The sequence below is a fragment of the Macaca fascicularis genome, chromosome 2 (genome assembly GCF_037993035.2).
Source record: "Macaca fascicularis isolate 582-1 chromosome 2, T2T-MFA8v1.1".
Taxonomy (NCBI): Eukaryota; Metazoa; Chordata; class Mammalia; order Primates; family Cercopithecidae; genus Macaca; species Macaca fascicularis.
In genome coordinates, this window is record NC_088376.1 from 202,867,515 (window position 1) to 202,886,343 (window position 18,829).

At 36.6% G+C, this 18,829-nt stretch overlaps 1 long non-coding RNA gene across 2 annotated transcripts in view; it reads right to left on the minus strand.

Annotated features, from left to right (window-relative positions):
- The window catches only part of LOC135969441 (uncharacterized), a 115,024-nt gene extending 96,674 nt beyond the window's left edge, over positions 1-18,350 (minus strand). For both annotated transcript variants that reach the window (XR_010584701.2, XR_010584700.1), the window contains exon 1: positions 18,112-18,350. This is a non-coding gene — a long non-coding RNA (uncharacterized lncRNA). The remainder of the gene's footprint in view (positions 1-18,111) is intronic.
- Positions 18,351-18,829: the final 479 nt, after the last annotated feature.

An 18,829-nucleotide genomic window follows, 5' to 3' on the forward strand; every position in this document is an offset into this window, starting at 1 on the left:
TGTTTATATAATCATCCTTCATAAAATAGAATACTTAATTACTCAGTGATTCTCATTATTCTAATATGAAGAACTATCTTAAGAAAATAAATTCCCAATACTTCCTAGAATATCCAATTCAATTCTATACATCAAATAGAGAAAAATAAAAGCCATCTTACTGTGTTAGTTTCTTACTGCTATTATAATGAATTAACACAAACTCAGAGGCTTAAAACAACACATTTTTTTTCTTTATACTTCTGGGGGTCAGAAGTCCAAAATGGGTCTTAGTGTGCTAAAATCAAGTTATCATTAAGTCTATATTTTGTCTGCAGATTCCAGGAAATAATTCATTTTCTTCCCTTCACCAGATTTGAGAGGTCACATGTATCCCCGAGCTCTTGGCCTCTGCCTCCATCTACAAAGCACACCACTTCAACTTCTGCTTCAGTTTCCCCAAGCTCTTCTACTCACTCTGGTCTTTCGGCCTTCCTGTTTTAAGTTTCTTTGTGACTACAGTGGGCCCACCTAGATAATTCAGGATAATCTCTCCATTTTAAAATCAAGTGATTAGCAATCTTAAATCCACCTGCAACCATAATGCTCCCATGCTGCCTAACAACATATTCAAAAAGTGATCCTACTGGGGGTCATTATTCTACCTACACACTAAGTAACGGACAAAAAGGTAAAGTTATGTATCATGCATTATCTATGGCAAGGAAATAATACATTATAATGATTTATCTAAAAAAACTATGTTAAAAGCTTTGGTCCTATTCGATTGATTAAAGTTTTAGTATATTCCAGATAAATTTCATGTCCTCAATGTTAACACATTGTGCACAGTAGATGGACTTTTAAAAACATTACTTTATAAAGGAATATTTAAGGTAATCTGGACAATAGAAAAGGAACTTTAGTTGCTATGCCACAAAGGCCAGATTTCCGCACATTACACCGCCTACCAGTGCACACATGTGCCAGACCCCTTCCTAAAAGCCTGGTTTGTGTTTCCTATGTGCTTAGCAATCGTCTTTATTCTCATGACTGTTTATATTAAGTCCTATTTTTTAAAGCATATCTTCATTTATTTGTTTTCCTGAGCCTACCCTTATTTCCTCCTCTGAACTGGATTTCATCTAGTATGTATTACACAGGTTTGCACACTTCATTGTACTCTACAACATCTTCTTATGTTCTGCACACAGTTATTTTTCTCCATGGTAAGGTGATAAGTGACTTCTCTGAGGACTTGCCACCTTAGTATGCAGTGGTGACATCACCTGCCGAGGCTCTGTCTGCAATGTGGAATTTAGTACGTTCCAACTTCTAGTCTAACTTGAGCTTCATAATTAAGCAGAGCTGCCTTTTGAGGGAATAGTAGGGTGTCTGCCCCTAAACGTCTGTGTAAATGCAGAAACACATTTGGAAACATAATTGACTTTTATGTACGGAAGCCAGATGCATTTCATGCCCATGCATGCTTAGGGAAGCAAGTTCATCTCATATATCACAATAAGCATCTGTTCCACTGAATTCCACTGCAGGATACTTATCACACTTAGACAACAAAACATTTAAGGAAATAAAAGTTCTTTCCAATAAAAATGTGCATCAAAAACTATGTGTATGTTTAAAAAAAAAAATCTTCCTGTATAAGGCCACAGGAACTACTAAAAAAAAGCATTCTTGAAATATATTTTCTGATAGGCATCTAGGCCCTTGTCTTATATAAGATTTAGGGAAAGGGATATGTGTGTCTTTATACTTAAAAGGCTGCTTTCAACAGCAAAGGGTATGTTTGAGGTATCAATATAGTTTTGAGAATGCAAAAGTTTAAAAGAACTAATGGAATACATACTATCCAGATATGAACATGCATTTTTCATTATTTTCCTATTATCTACTCTATTAGAAACAGAAGAAAAATTATGGAAATGTCTGTTTTCCCTCACTATGAATACCTATTTATTAAAGTTAATGAATTACTATTCTTTAAACATTGTAAAAATAGACTCATAAGTGACAACTTTCAGAGAAAATAAGGGTTTTTGGATATATGTATTTACTTATAACATGGGTAAAATTAATAATATAATTTTGTTAAAATATTAACTCCATATAGATAATGCTCTCTATTGTTTTTGCATTTTGTTTAACAATAGAGAATCTAATACATTTAGCGTTCATGAGTTTCATACAGTTTCCTGTCAATGTACTTTGTCTTTTTTTGTTGGACTACTAATCATTTATTTATGATTTGTTGGAACTACTCGTATTTTAAATATGTCAAGTGAATTGCAAATACTTGCTGCTGATTTAACATTTGCTTTTTACAGTTATTCATGGTATCCTCTGGAATAGAAAAGCTTTATATTTTAACAAATCCCAATCTGTAAATATTTTTTTTAAAAATTTCTGTCATTGGTTAGGGCTATGTTTGCATATTTAATTTTAACCATAATGTTGCAAGTAATATTTGTCTATGCATTTTTTCTTTATATTTTGAAAAAGTGTATTTGACATCTACTCTGAAATTAGTATTTATGAATGACATACTATAGCTTTGCGCAACTATAAAATACATATAGCCAATTATCTGAACACCATTTTATGAACTGTTTATCACTTATCCGCTGATTTGAAAGACCATCTTTATCATATATCGGATTTTAGGTTTATTGAGATTATGTAACATGAAATTACTTAATTATGAAATTATGTGAATTCAAGCATGACAGTCAGCTCTGCTTCCCCACCACCACCCTGTAAAAGGGTGGATGGAAGAATTGCTACCTTGTGACTTAAGTGTATGAGTAGTATCTAACATGGTCTTGATGAAGTGGGAACTATACAGAAACTGCTTTTGGTTCTGAAATGTACTCCAGCTTTACCAATTTGTTCTACACATATACCACCAAGGGTAGAAGCTGAATTTTGCTTACAATTATATTTCTACTACTTAACATTGTGCCAGATACTGAGTAGATGCTTGGAAACATGTTGAATGATTTTACAGCTAGGTACCTCATTATCTGTTGCAGTGGTGCTACCTCACTCAGAATAATTTTAACCAGCCTTTCTCCGCCATGAATAAAACACTTGTTTACACACTTGTGCACATGCACATGTCCATAGAAACATACACACCCTTTGCAAAGACAAACTGCATTGAAAGCATGTACAAACATTATAGTATATTTGCTGATTCTGACCTGATTCTGATTCCATAGTATATATTTTCATTCTGATCACAATAACAAAAATAGAAAACTATAAGTGTGAAGCTGGAAGATGCAGAACATGAAAGATCAAAGTACCAATTTTTTTCTATTATCTTTAGTTGGCTGCTGATGAAATCAGAAAAGTAATGGACGTAAAAATGAAAGTATGCAGTGTGTGTTTGTGTGTGTATGTATGTATATCATATGCACTCATTTTCATGATGTACGTATGGAATTTCATAACCAGCCAAACTAAGCTTCATAAGTGAATGAGAAATAAAATCCTTTACAGATAAGCAGATGCTGAGAGATTTAGTCACCACCAGACCTGCCTTACAAGAGCTCCTAAAGGAAACACTAAATATGGAAAGGAAAAACCAGTACCAGCCACTGCAAAAACACACCAAAATATAAAAACCAATGAAACTAGGAAGAAACTGCTTCAACTAACGTGCAAAATAACCACCTGCATCATGATGACAGGATCAAATTCACACATTACAATATTAACCGTAAATCTATATGGGCTAAATGTCCCAATTAAAAGACATAGACTGGCAAATTGGATAAAGAGTCAATACCCATAAGTGTTCTGTATTCAGGAGACCCATCTCACTTGCAAGGACACACAGGCTCAAAATAAAGGGATGGAGGAAGATCTACCAAGCAAATGGAAAATAAACAAAAACAACAACATCAAAAAGGCAGGGGTTGCAATCCTAGTCTCTAATAAAACAGACTTTAAACCAACAAAGATAAAAAAAGACAAAGAAGGGCATTACATAGTAGTAAAGGGATCAATGCAACAAGAAGAGCTAACTATCCTAAATATATATGCACCAAATACAGGAGCATCAGGATTCATGAAACAAGTTCTTAGAGACCTACAAGGAGACTTAGACTCCCACACAATAATAGTGGGAAACTTCAACAACCCACTATCAATATTAGACAGATCAACAAGACAGGAAATTAACAAGGATATTCAGGACTTGAACTCAGCCCTGGTCCAAGCAGACCTCATAGATATCTACAGAACTCTCCACCCCAAATCAACAGAATATACATTATTCTCAGTACTGCATAGCACTTATTTTAAAATCAACCACATAATTGGAAGTAAAACACTCCTCAGCAAAGGCAAAAGAATGAAAATAATAATCTCTCAAACCACAGTGTAATCAAATTAGAACTCAGAATTAAGAAACTCACTCAAAACTGCACAACTACATAGAAACTGAACAACCTGCTTCTGAATGACTACTGGGTAAATAGCAAAATTAAGGCAGAAATAAATAAGTTTGTTGAAACCAATGAGAACAAAGACACAACATACCAGAATCTCTGGGACACAGGTAAAACAGTGTTTAGAGGGAAATTTATAGGATTAAATGCCCACATCAGAAAGTGGGAAAGATCTAAAATAGATACCCTAACATCACAATCAAAAGAAGCAAAGGCAAACAAATTCAAAACCTAGCATAAGACAAGAAATAACTAAGATCACAGCAGAACTGAATGGGAGAGAAACACGAAAAAACCTTCAAAAAAATCAATGAATCCAGGAGTGGGTTTTTTTGAAAAGATTAACAAAATAGATAGACCAGTAGCCAGACTAATAAGGAAGAAAAGAGAGAAAAATCAAATAGACACATTAAAAAACGATAAAGGGGATATCACCACTGATCCCACAGAAAAACAAACTATTATCAGAGAATACTGTAAACACCTCTACACAAATAAACTAGAAAATCTAGAAGAAATGGATAAATTCCTGGACACATACACCCTCCCAAGACTAAACCTGGAAGAAGTCAAATCCCTGAATAGACCAATAACAATTTCTGAAATTGAGGCAGTAATTACTAGCCTACCAACCAAAAAAAGACCAGGACTAGATGTATTCACAGCCGAGTTCTATCAGAGGTACAAAGAGGAGCTGGTACCATTCCTTCTGAAACTATTCCAAACAATAGAAAAAGAGGGACTCCTCCCTAACTCATTTTATGAGGCCAGCATCATTCTGATTCCAAAACCTGGCAGAGACACAATAAAAAAAGAAAATTTCAGGCCAATATCACTGATGAACATCAACGCGAAGATCCTGAATAAAATACTGGCAAGTGAATCCAGCAGCACATCAAAAAGCTTATCCACTACGATCAAGTTGGCTTCATGCCTGGCATGCAAGGCTGGTTCAACATAGGCAAATCAATAAACGTAATCCATCACTTAAACAGAACCAATGACAAAAACCACATGATTATCTCAATAGATGCAGAAAAGGCCTTTGATAAAATTCAACACCCCTCATACTAAAAACTCTCAATAAACTAGGTATTGATGGAACATATCTCAAAATAATAAGAGCTATTTATGACAAATGCATAGCTAATATCATGCTAAATGGCCGAAAGCTGGAAGCATTCCCTTTGAAAACTGGCACAAGAGAAGGATGCTCTCTCTCCCCACTCTTATTTCACATAGTAGAAGTTCTGGCCAGGGCAATCAAGCAAGAGAAAGAAACAAAAGGTATTCAAATAGGAAGAGAGGAAATCAGATTGTCTCTGTTTGCAGATGACATGATTGTATATTTACAAAATGCCGCCACCTCAGTCCAAAAATTCCTTAACCTGATAAGCAACTTCAGCAAAGTCTCAGGATATAAAATTAATGTGCAAAAATCACAATCATTCCTATACACCAATAATAGACAAGCAGAGAGTCAAATCATGAGTGAACTCCCATTCACAATTGCTATAAAGAAAACAAAATACCTAGGAATACAATGTACAAGGGACATGAAGGACCTCTTCAAGGAGAACTACAAACCAGTGCTCAAGGAAATGACAGGAGACAAACATATAGAGAAACATTCCATCCTCATGGATAGGAAGACTCAATATTGTGAAAATGGCCATATTGTCCAAAGTAATTTATAGATTCAATGCTATTCCCATCAAGCTACCGTTGACTTTCTTCACAGAACTAGAAGAAAACTACATTAAATTTCATATGGAAGCAAAAAGGAGCCTGAGGAGCCAAGACTAACCTAAGCAAAAAGAACAAAGCTGGAGGCATCACGCTGCCTGACTTCAAACTATACTACAAAGCTACAGTAACCAAAACAGCATGGTGCTAATACAAAAACAGATATATAGACAGAAACAGAACAGAGACCTCAGAAACAACACCACACATTTACAACCATCTGATCTTCAACAAACCTGACGAGAGCAAGCAATGGGGAAAGGATTCCCTATTTAATAAATGGTGCTGGGAAAACTGGTGAGCCATATGCAGAAAAGAGAAACTGGACCCCGTCCTTACACCTTACAAAATAATTAACTCAAGATGGATTAAAAACATAAATGTAAAACCTAAAACTATAAAAACCCTAGAAAAAAACCTAGGCAATATGATTCAGGACATAGGTGTGGGCAAAGACTTCATGACTAAAACACCAACAGCATTTGAAACAATAGCCAAAACTGATAGATGGAATCTAATTAAACTAAAGTGCTTCTGCTCAGTAAAATAAAGTATCACCAGAGTGAATAGGCAACCTACGAAATATGAGAAAAATTTTTCAGTCTATCCATCTGACAAAGGTCTAATATCCAGAATCTAGAAGGAACTCAAACAAATTTACAAGAAAAAAACAACCCCATCAAAAAGTAGGCAAAGGATATGAACTGACACTCCTCAAAAGAAGACGTGTATGCGGCCAATAAACATATGAAAAAAAGTTCATTATATCATTGGTCATTACAGAAATGCAAATCAAAACCACAATGACATACCATCTCACACCAGTTAGAATGGTGATCATTAAAAAGTCTGGAAACAACAGATGCTGGAGAAGATGCAGAGAAACAGGAACACTTTTACACTGTTGGTGGGAGTGTAAAATAGTTCAACCATTGTGGAAGACAATGTGGTGATTCCTCAAGGATATAGAACCAGAAACACCATTTGACCCAGCAATCCCATTACTGGGTATATAACCAAAGGATTATAAACCATTCTACTATAAAGACACACGTACACATATGTTTATTGTGGTGCTATTTACAATAGCAAAGACTTGGAACCAATATAATGCCCTCAATGATAGACTGGATGAAGAAAATGTGGCACATATTCACTATGGAATACTACACAGCCATAAAAAAGGATGAGTTCATGTCCTTTGTAGATGGATGAAGCTGGAAACCATCATCCTCAGCAAACTAACACAGGAGCAGAAAACTAAACACTGCATGTTCTCACTCATAAGTGGGAGCTGAACAATGAGAACATGTGGACACAGGGAGAGGAACATCACACACTGGGGCCTGTCGGCAGATGGGAGGAAAGGGGAGGGAGAGTATTAGGACAAATAGCTAATGCATGCAGAGTTTAAAACCTAGATGACGGGTTGATAGGTGCAGCAACTATCATGGCACATGTATACCTATGTAATAAACCTGCATGTTCAGCACATGTATCCCAGAACTTAAAGTAAAAGTTAAAAAAATGAAAGTATAAAATATGTGTGCGTGCATATATATATATATATATAAAAACATGCCCTCATTTGCATGATGTACATATATGCCATCAGTTTTGTATTTGTAACACATATATGTACATGCATATACAACAAATAGAGGTGTTTTGCATAATACTTTCATTTATATTCATTTCATAAGCTAAGAACTAAAGAAAATTTAAATCAAAATCAATTATTCATTTACAGGTGTTTTTAACCATTATTTTCAGTTTTATGCCTCCTTTTATTGCCATTTTGTGATTTTTTTGCCATAAATTATACATATTTGGAACAATCACTTTAAGAAATTCAATCTTTGAGTAAGATCTCTAAGATTGATTTTGTATGAATATGTGTGTGGGCACACACTTGACAAAGAAAGTTCTGTTATAAATATATGTGTACACTTATCAAAATAATTCACAGAAAATCTCTAAATAAAATTATCTATACACTTTTTCTGTCAATAAAAGCAATATAGTACAATTCTTGATAGTAAACCCGTTTGTTTTCATTCTGTGGCCTACCATCTGAGCTGCCATGTTGGTATAACACATTGATCATTTGATATTTTACCATGGCAAATAATAGTGCTCCCCCAAAACAATAAATAAATAAATCAGTGAGTTTCAAGAAAATAAATTTTTTGATGGATCAGATGATTTGAAGTTTTTAGTTTGTTCTCCAGCAAGGTGAAAGAAAAAAGCTGTTAGTTTGTTCTCTATCAAGGTGAAAGAAGATGAAAACTAAAGTTCTCAAGGCCAGTGCGTAACAATAATGGGGCTGTGTTCTGTCCATCAATCACCATTATCAGATATCTTGATACCTATGTTGCCAAATATTTCATGTACTGCTTTAGTGGTGATTAATCAATGTGCCATGGCACTGAAACTGAAATGAGACTTTGTAGTACAAATGATATTCAAAAGCGTTTTGAAAATTTATCATCTCTACAGATACAGATGAAAAAACATCATCTATATCTATCTAACGATACTGTTTTTATAAATGTTACCTATCCAAATCTTGGTTTTATTTACTTAATATTTAGAAAACATGATTTTAGTAAAAATTGTTCATATTTTCTTAATGTAGTATGTGAAATTACTATGTAATTATACAAGAAATATGCTAGACACCTGAATATACAAATAGGCCAGCAAAGGTAGCAAAAGGTGCCTTTCAGTGTTATTATCTCCCCTATAATCTTCACCAACACCAGCCACTCTTCTCTGTGCATCAGTGATGTATGTTACCTAAACCAAGTCCTGTGCAAACGTCACCTCAACATAAGCCCTCTCGTCTCGTCTTCTTATCAGAATGCAGCTTGAAAGCCCGACAGGGAGTTCTGGAACCACCACTGAAAAATACACACTTGTTGCAAGTATTGAAAAGTCTGATATTGCAAATTCAGAATTCACAGTATTGAAAAAATTAATATATTTTTTAAAAGTTACAATACTGTGAACTGTCTAAAATGAATTATGCTGGGATCAGATGACTCTCTTCATTCCAGCCTATCTTATATTTTCTCATTATTTTCTCCACATAGTCACGACTAACAACAACAGACTCATTATAACATTTCACTATTGGCTATTTTATAACAAATGATCTCAATAGCATTTCTGAACCCTCTGCTCTTCTAGTTTTACATAATTCTTGAATTTTTGAATGAGTTAGTTTTTGATTGAAAAAGACTTGACTCTTACGCTTAGAAAAGCCATCTTTCTTTCTGTAAGCTTTCTATCTTCTATAAGCTTTACATGTTCCATAAGCAAACATTCACTGGTTTTGTGATCAAACTGGAGAGGCAAATTCAGTTAATAATAACAGCAACATCATTAATCATCCTCAAATCTAGTGTTATGGATAATATGATTCCCACGAGGAGAGACAGTTGGTTGCATGAGCGACAGAGAAAGACAATCAACAGTCTCATACTCGTACCAAGATATGTCCACACACACTTGTTTCCACAGTCAAAGTAATGCCATATGTCCCCAGTGACGTGGGTGGGTGAAAGGAACAGTTGGCCTGCTAATGAGGGCCATATGTACACGCAGTCTATCGTACCATCCTTCTAACTTACGATGGCTGAAAACTCAGTTGAAGTGCTTGCTCTGAGGAATAGCATGACTGGAGGAGGAGGGGCTTCCTTAATAGCAGGAAAGGACCATTTATTGTACAACTACTGTCTCTCTGAAACTGGGAGCTAAAAATATGCATGTACGTTACTCATTTGCATGAAGAGTTACTTAAGCATCAGTAGAGTTCTTTATTCCAGTTTCATCTTATTTCACTAAATTCATTTGCCTTTATGTGCAAAGGGATTTTTGGCCCTTTTCAGAAATTACTTTTCATAATCAATCTTGTTAATTTGATGTTCATTTACATCAACCTCTCTTATTTTTAGCTTGATCTTCAGAAAATTTATACTTTCTTTGACATTGTTAAATGTTACAATATTAAAAGAAATGAAAAAGACTTAAAAACTTAGAATATTTGGATGAAGGTTTCTGTACTTACTGCACTACTGTTCCAAAGTAAAAGAAAAACAAAGATTTTTAAAATGATTATAGCAGCTTTGTATCTCAATCACGGTTTCCTTTGAAATTTCTACAACTGCAAACACTATTCAGCAATTTGCACTGATTATAAAATTTATGGTTTTAAGGTCAATTGTAATACTATGATCAGATAATATAATTTACTTTACTCTTAATGGCTTCATTTTGACAAATGAGGGAGCTTTAAGGAAGGACAATGCTCCCTGCACAACAACTAGTAAAGCATGTCACATCCATTTACAATATAATTTTAAGAAAAATGAAGGACAAACTACTTATGAGGCAGCAATAATTCATTTGCATTAAATTAATTTGAACAGGGCATTTAAAGTTCTCTCTGGCAACAATGGAATAAAGGGGAAAATGAATCTATCTTATGCAATGGTCCTCTTCCAGGTTCCAGAAAGATTTGAAAGGCTGACATGACCATTGCTAAATTTCTTCTAGAAGTTTATGATTAGTATCATAGATATAACTCATGAGATAAAATATTCACAATGAATGTTTGTGAACTGCATCAATTACTATGGAACTACTGTCTAACATCCCTTTGAAAATGTATGTTCTGCAAAGGTTAAGAAAAGACCAATCTTTCTGTGCTTTCTTACATGGATGAGGTTTTGAAAACAAGAACTAAGCTTCACAAATAAGCACTATGGAAGATAATGTTCTAATTTAAACCTAAGTAATCCAGGTGTTGGCCTTGATAAATAATGGGTTTAATCAATATTTTTGACCCGAGCAGTGCTAATGCTTTTACTTATATTTTACTAAAGTTAGATTTGACAAATCTAAGGGTATTTAATTTATCAGTGTCTGTTGTCAGATGAAAACTTCCCCATCAATACTTTCTAATGGTTCAAAAATAAGTTGTTACCCCCACAGATACATTGTGTTTCCAAGTGTAAGCAGGCACATTAATTTCAGGGTCTCAAGGCACAAATATATTATTACCACTTGTGATAGGATGCATACTAGTCCCAAAAGATGTTCTTGGCCTAATCTCCAGGCCCTGGGAATGTACTGCCTTACATAGCCAAAGGGACTTGTAGATATGATTAAGTTAAGGATCTTCAGACAAGGTGATTATCCCAGATCATCCATGTGAGTCCGAAGTTATCACAGGAGTCCTTAGATGAAGCAGAGAGGAGGACTCAAAGTTGAAGGAAGAGGCTATGCGGAAACAGAAACAGAAATAAAAGCAATGCACCTTGAAAATGGAGGAATGGGTCAAAAGACAATGAAGACAGGTGCCACTAGGAGCAGAAAAAGGCAAGAGAATGGATTCTTCCCTCAGCACCTGGAGAAGGAACCAACACCGCAGACACATTGGCTTAGCCTAATTACAGTGATTTTGGACTTCTGACCTTTGAAACTGTAAGACAGTAAATATGCGTTGTTTTAAGTGATTAAACGTGTGGTAATTTGTTAGCACAGCAGCAATACAACTAACACACCACTACAATAAGCAAAGGAAATAAACTACAATAGTAACAAACCTAAGGGGTTCCAGAAAAGAGAAATGAAGTGGTAACCTCAGTCACAGGATTGACATTAGTAACTGTGTTACATGTTACTCGCTTACCCCTTCAATCATGTTATTGTGTAATTATCATTATCATCCAATCAATATGCTTACACCATTATGTGTAACCTAGAGATGAAACATTTTTTCTATTCCACCCTTCCCATAATTGCATGCAGCTACCCCTAAGCACCCGTGTATCTGACAGAGCTAATATTTTCACGGAAAAATCTTCCATGTTAAGCAGAAAGTTTACATCTAAAATTAAATTCTTTTAAGCCAGTCTTGGGACAATACCTAGAAAATTCAAACACTACTTCTCAAGAATACCACTAGCAGTGAGTTTGTGATGCTACCTTCCGCCAACTGAATCAAAGTTAATTTTAAAGATTTTCAAAGCAATATTTTTAAAATGGTGTACATATTTTTCCTCTTGGTAAAAATAAACCATTTCTCAACCCTCCATTATATTTATGTTAATTACATGAAGTCCATACATGAATTATCATACCACAAATAGAGAACTATTTAAATAGGAAAATCTCACTTGGTGCTGACAGAATGACAGCATAAAACTGTTAAGCGTGGGGAGAAGTAAGTTGTTTGTAGTGTAAATATTTCCCTTTTCTTATCAAAATTTGTCCTGTGATCTAGCACTCTTCTCTCCACATGCTTAAGTACAGCAAAAGTTATAAAAATACTCATTCTAGTTTTCTATACTTTAATGGTTGCAGAACATTAGAAGAGAAGTTGGAGATGGGAATGTTTTGTGCAAGACTGACATTGCCTTTGAGGGGAAAATAAAATCTTGGACATAATATGTGGGATATCTCCACAGTAATATATGGGAGGGCAAGAAAAAATACTATCAAATTTCTACCATGTGCTGAGTATATATAAATTTATGTATAAATAAATATCTAGCCTTTTTAATGTACTAACAACCACTCTTCATAGCAGGCATTCTATTCCCAGTTTGTAGATAAGAAACAAGGCTTCAGAAAGGAATCTTCACCAATTTCACACAGTCAATAAAAGGCAGAACTAGGGCAAATATCAATAATAAAAATAACAATCTAATCCTAATTGGATCTGGCACTGCTCTAAGAAGCAAATCATTAACAAAGAATTTTGAGTTACATTCTCCTGGTCTCCCCATTTTACAAAAGAAGCAATTGAAGTAAAGAGAAGCTATACCATTTGTTTTCAAGCTCATATAGCTAACAAGAGACCATTTTAATCATGGGTCTGTGATAGATCCTGTACACAATTTCTAGCATTAGCTGAGATTTTTCTTATTAAACCCTAAGCAAGTATTTGATCCCTGGTAAGTATGCTATAATTTTTTCACTGCTCATTCTTATCACAGTTCTTCAAGAAAAGTACAGTTCAACACATTTATCCTATTTGGTTGCAAATTTTGAAACTCAAAATATATATCACACTGAACTGTTAGCTCCAGTTAGAATTTTAAAAAACTAAATTTTCGGCCGGGCGCGGTGGCTCACGCCTGTAATCCCAGCACTTTGGGAGGCCGAGGCGGGCGGATCACGAGGTCAGGAGATGGAGACCATCCTGGTTAACACGGTGAAACCCCGTCTCTACTAAAATACAAAAATGAGCCGGGCGCGGTGGCGGCGCCTGTGGTCCCAGCTCCTCGGGAGGCTGAGGCAGGAGAATGGCGGGAACCCGGGGGCGGAGCTTGCAGGGAGCCAAGATGGCGCCGCCCACTCCAGCCTGGGCCACAGAGCCAGACTCCGTCTCAAAAAAAAAAAAAAAAAAAAAAAAACAACTAAATTTTCACTCAGTAAAAAAGTAATTGGATTGTTTTTTTTTTTGTTTTTTTTTTGTTTTTTTTTTTTTTTTGAGATGGAGTCTCGCTGTGTCTCCCAGGCTGGAGTGCAGAGGCGTGATCTCGGCTCCCTGCAAGCTCCGCCCCCGGGTTCCCGCCATTCTCCTGCCTCAGCCTCCCGAGGAGCTGGGACCACAGGCGCCGCCACCACGCCCGGCTGGTTTTTTGTATTTTAGTAGAGACGGGGTTTCACCGTGTTAGCCAGGATGGTCTCGATCTCCTGACCTCGTGATCTGCCCACCTCGGCCTCCCAAAGTGCTGGGATTACAGGCTTGAGCCACCGCGCCCGGCCAGTAATTGGATTGTTTACTCCCATATCTACAATATAGCTTATAAGTGTATATTTGCATTGAAAATATAATTTTCTATAACTTTTATAATATTTAAATATTATTTAAGGTTTTAATATTTAAATGTTGAAATTTACATTTAAAAACATAGTTCAACAAGTCAGAATAATCCTTCACTTACTTATGACAAAATATTTGTTCAGTATCTTCTGTTTGTTCACTCCTGTGTAATATATCTTATTTTAAGAATCAAAAACTTCTCTTAATGTCAATGCTATAGCCTCTTCACATTTCCTACCTATTCTTAATTACCCTTCAGGAGCAAATAAAATGAATTTATCCCAAATTTATTTGCTTTGAAACAACTTCAGCGAAAATGGTGGTTGTCAGCCGTATCTACCATTCATATATCTCCATATTTTTCTGCATTAAATTTCATCTAATACTCCCTTATGCCATTAATGTCACTGCAAAGGGAGACGGGATGAATCTCATAATGAACAAAGGTATGTACACTAGATCTTAGGATGTTCAATCATCTCCCTAATATATTATGTCCCATCTGAACTACTCATATTAAAATGAGCAACTACATGAACATGGTACTTTTAAGAAAGGATGTTCAAAAATTAATTCATATATTCTACAAATTTATATCCAAGAAAGCATGACCTAATAGGCATCACACACGTGAATAAAAACTTCACTTTCAGCAATGAATGTTTATGACACTCCTTCAGCAAGAGTTGTCACCGAGCTACCCACAACTCCTTGGCACTCACTATTCTCATACATGTGGTCGGACAATGTCCAGTGATTCTGTCCAAAGGCTTTTCTGGGCCATCAGAGCTGTCTCAGCCTGTATACACAGTTATACAGAAACTCTAGAGCTTTAACGACTCTGATCACTGGAACAACCCTGTACTAACAATGCAAATTTATGGAGGAAACTTCCAAGTCCTCTAGCCCCCAGCTGGGGTAACTCTGTTACCTATTTCATATGGTCTCATAGTTCTCCAACAAAAATGATCTCGGCTTGCTCATCTTATTTCCAACTCACTACATGGCACAACTAGAAGTTGACGAGATATTCTGCTTTAATGTATGTGCAAAGCCCTCTCGCTCAGGAATGTTTGTAGGATAATATTTCTAAATTAGGAATACAATTGGTCTTGTTCTTTCCTGAGGGATAAAATGTCATCTCTCTCCTTATCTCCCTCTCTCCCTTCTTCCTAACTCAGCTAACCCTCTATCTGAAAGAATTACAATGGAAGAAATATAGGGCATTGTTTAGCATTCTCAAGAGGATTCTTTTCCTTGGAAATGTTGAAATGACAGTGAGTATCACACATACACTGCTTGAATTATTTTTTAGGATCTGAGGGAAAAGAGAATTTTGACATTCCAGAAAATTTAAGTCATCCTTTTAATGTCAGGACGGGAAAGGAACAGGTCACATGGGCAAGAGCCATAAAACTAATTATCTTGACTCCTTCCAGAATACCTGAGCTATAAATGTACAAGGAATCCTGTAATCAGATGCAAAGTTGTCTACAATATACTTAGTTCCCCAATGTAACTATGAATTTTATGTATGTAATGTAAAAAAATTGTTTCCAAGTATTTGAGACTCCAAAAAGTTTCCCAGCTAGCATTCAATATTCTTGCTTAACTTCTCCTTATACCCCTAACCTGTGTTGAGCATGCATACACACACAACAGCACCCTCCCTCCAAAAAACTCACAAACTGTCTTTGGAATTCATTTTTTTAAGAGCTTATGTAGGATCAACTATTACCACTTAAGAAAGAAAAGGAGCAAAAAGCCTGTATTACAGGGATTTTGTTTTCTTCCTCAACTCTTGACGAAGCCTGTTTGTATCAGCCCATGTCAGACACCAAAGGACTTATCAATAAAGTGTTATGAATGTGGTCACATATGAAATGTAAGAGCATTCAGTTTCTACCTCTCCTTTTCTCATAAATCCTACATCAGATATACATTAGATATATCTGCCAATGTTTCCATGGAATCTTAAAGACTATTCACTGTGAAGCCTGGCAGTTTAGCCTGAAAGCAAGTTATGTCTGCATTTCAAGTTCACACTAGGTGGTTTAAAAATACAACTAAATGTGGCCTGCCTTTATCTTGATTATAAGACATAAATTATCCCAAGAATATTCTTAGTAAAAAATTGAGTCTCCCTGTCAATCCACTTTTATTAAGAAGGACACAGGACAGTTTTTAGGAGTTTAGGAATTATTTGGAAATTAGGAGCATCTAAATATGGAAAATAACTCCATAAAATTATAGTATATTTTATATCAAAGAGAAACCAGAAAAATAAGAAATAAAATAAAAAAGAATAAATGTTTTCAGTATTTTTTCATGTAGCATGTTCATATATAATTATTTCAGTAGTCTCAGTGTAGTGCAATTGTGGTGCAATGTGCAGTTGTTTAGGTAAAGAACTAACCTTGAAGTTAAACAGCATAGGTCTGAATTCTTTATAACATTCATGTATTTTATATATTCCATAATAACATGCAACTTCTAAGTGTATGACATAATAATTACAGAAATCGAGGTAAAGTAACACTTCTGTGATACAGTCTCTTCATCTACAAAGTGGAATTAATATCACTTTTCTCTTTAAATTTCTATTAAAAATTGGAGAAGTAATATATGTGAAAGAACCTTACATTAAATACGCAAGTTTTATTTGTTGAATTCAAACTGTTATTAAAGAAAGAAGAAAATAAAATGTTACATTTTGATTAACCAAGTAGATACATATATCTCAATTTGAGAAACCTTTAAGCTCCCTTGACCATAAAATGACACTGGATCCTAACAGAGAATTTGGTTAATTTTGAAAGATATTTCAATTTCACACCTAAATTTGGATTCTGACATTTATTTCCTAAACTTATCGTTTGTATACTTACCTGCTATTAAATCCACAGTAGGTCATGTGACTAACCATATGCCCACCTATTTTATTGACAGGTATTCAGTAAGGCCCGCAAAGTAAGTATTGAATTTTTTTTTAAAAAAAGACCCAAAACACAGAGAAGCAAAACACTTAGTTAATTCTTATAATCATGATGATCACAAATTAGTGCTATTAGTAAGAAAGAAACTTCTAAACCTAATAAAGTCATAATACCTCCAAGGAATTTTGTCTCTCTGATACACACACACACACACACACACACACACACACACACACACACGAGATTAAAAAAAAAAAAAAAGAAGCAAATGTAAAAAAATAAATAAATGAAAGAAGTTCTGTGGGAAATGTCCATAATTTCATGCCCAGAATTTCTCTATCAATCCCTTTCCCCAAAGTTCTTCCCAAGAAAATAAAGTTGCCTTTCTCTCAATGTTGACTCATCACTTTTCTCATAGAATTTTCAAAAGAAATATTTCCTGTCAGTCGGCCACTTAAACTTTATGTTAAAAAAATCCAAAAAGGTATCAATTTGGCAACAAAGGATAAAGAGGAGATGAAGTGAACCAACATGGCTTTTAAGCTAAATTGCCATCACATTTCACAGGCTGTCTAGAGAGCCTGAAGTTCCCTTTAATAAGCTTATGGAGGTTACAGATCGAAGGAACCTCAAGTTACTCTGAGGGTTTTCCCTGGTAAATTAGGTGGAAAGGAAGAGTGCCAACCCCACCCCCTAACTTAGAGACCAAGGCTGGCCCGTCCCATTCTGTGCCCAGACCTTCTCCGTCCACGCCTTTCCAATCCTTTCCTTGGCTTGGAAAATTGGGCATGAGGCAAGCAAAAGGAAGGACAGAAGGCCAAAATGGGCATCCGGGAAACCAAATTCCTGTCTTAGAAGCTTGTATAGAAACACATATAATGCGTGCCTTTGGGGACATTTCCTAAAACCCCATTGACTTCAGCTAATGCCATCCGAATGCCCCCACGCTGGCCGTGAGGATCGCAGCCACCCACCGCCCATCCGCCCACCCCCAGCCTGTGCAGCCACCGCCGAAACCTTCCGTGAATGTGGGACACGTAAAGGCAGCAGCGCCTGGGGGAGCTGAGCAGCCTCGCCAGTTCCACGTCTCCGGTTCGAGACCCCTGGGTTCACCTCTGTGCTGAACTGAACTCACCCGGAGTCAGGTTCAGACGGCAGCCTCCCCGCAGGGGCACTGGGCAGCCCCGGGAGCTCCGCAGCGTCCGTGCGAATAACGGGCGCAGCGCCGCGGAACCGCTCCCCGGACCTGCTGCTCCGGCTGCTCCCGGATTTCGCCCACTCCGCCCGGGAGCCGTCCTTCCTTGTCTTCCCTCTTCCTCCTGCGCCTGCAGCCGCCGCGCTCGCTCCTCCTGGCGGTGGCGCAGGGCTCCTTCCGCCTCCTCCGGGCGCGAGCTGCGCGGTGCTAACGAGCGGGCTGCAGGCTCCTCCCGGCCAGGGGTGCGCACAAGCCCCTCGCCAGAAACCGGACTTCCCGGAGCAGAGCTAGGATGTGCCCTGTGCGGCCACTGCAGAAACGAGCTGGAGGAGGCGACCGTCTGCGCCCCTCTAGCACTAACACCTCCTAGATCACATACAGAACTGGCTACTCAGCTTAACCGAGCCATCACCCCAGACTTCTTCCTAAATAGCTCCAGTAATTTACAAGCGCAGAAAAGTGAAGGAGGGGTTTGAGCACATATCTGTGTTAACAGTATTGTCTGTATGGAGATGCTAATTTGGCTAGATTCTGGGATGAAATGTTCAAGGAATGGTATATGATTCTGTCTGGTTGTTATTTTGACATATTTTGACTATACTTACAGATCTGTAACATAAACCAGCAATCTTCTAATCATGACAACACAGATTCCTAA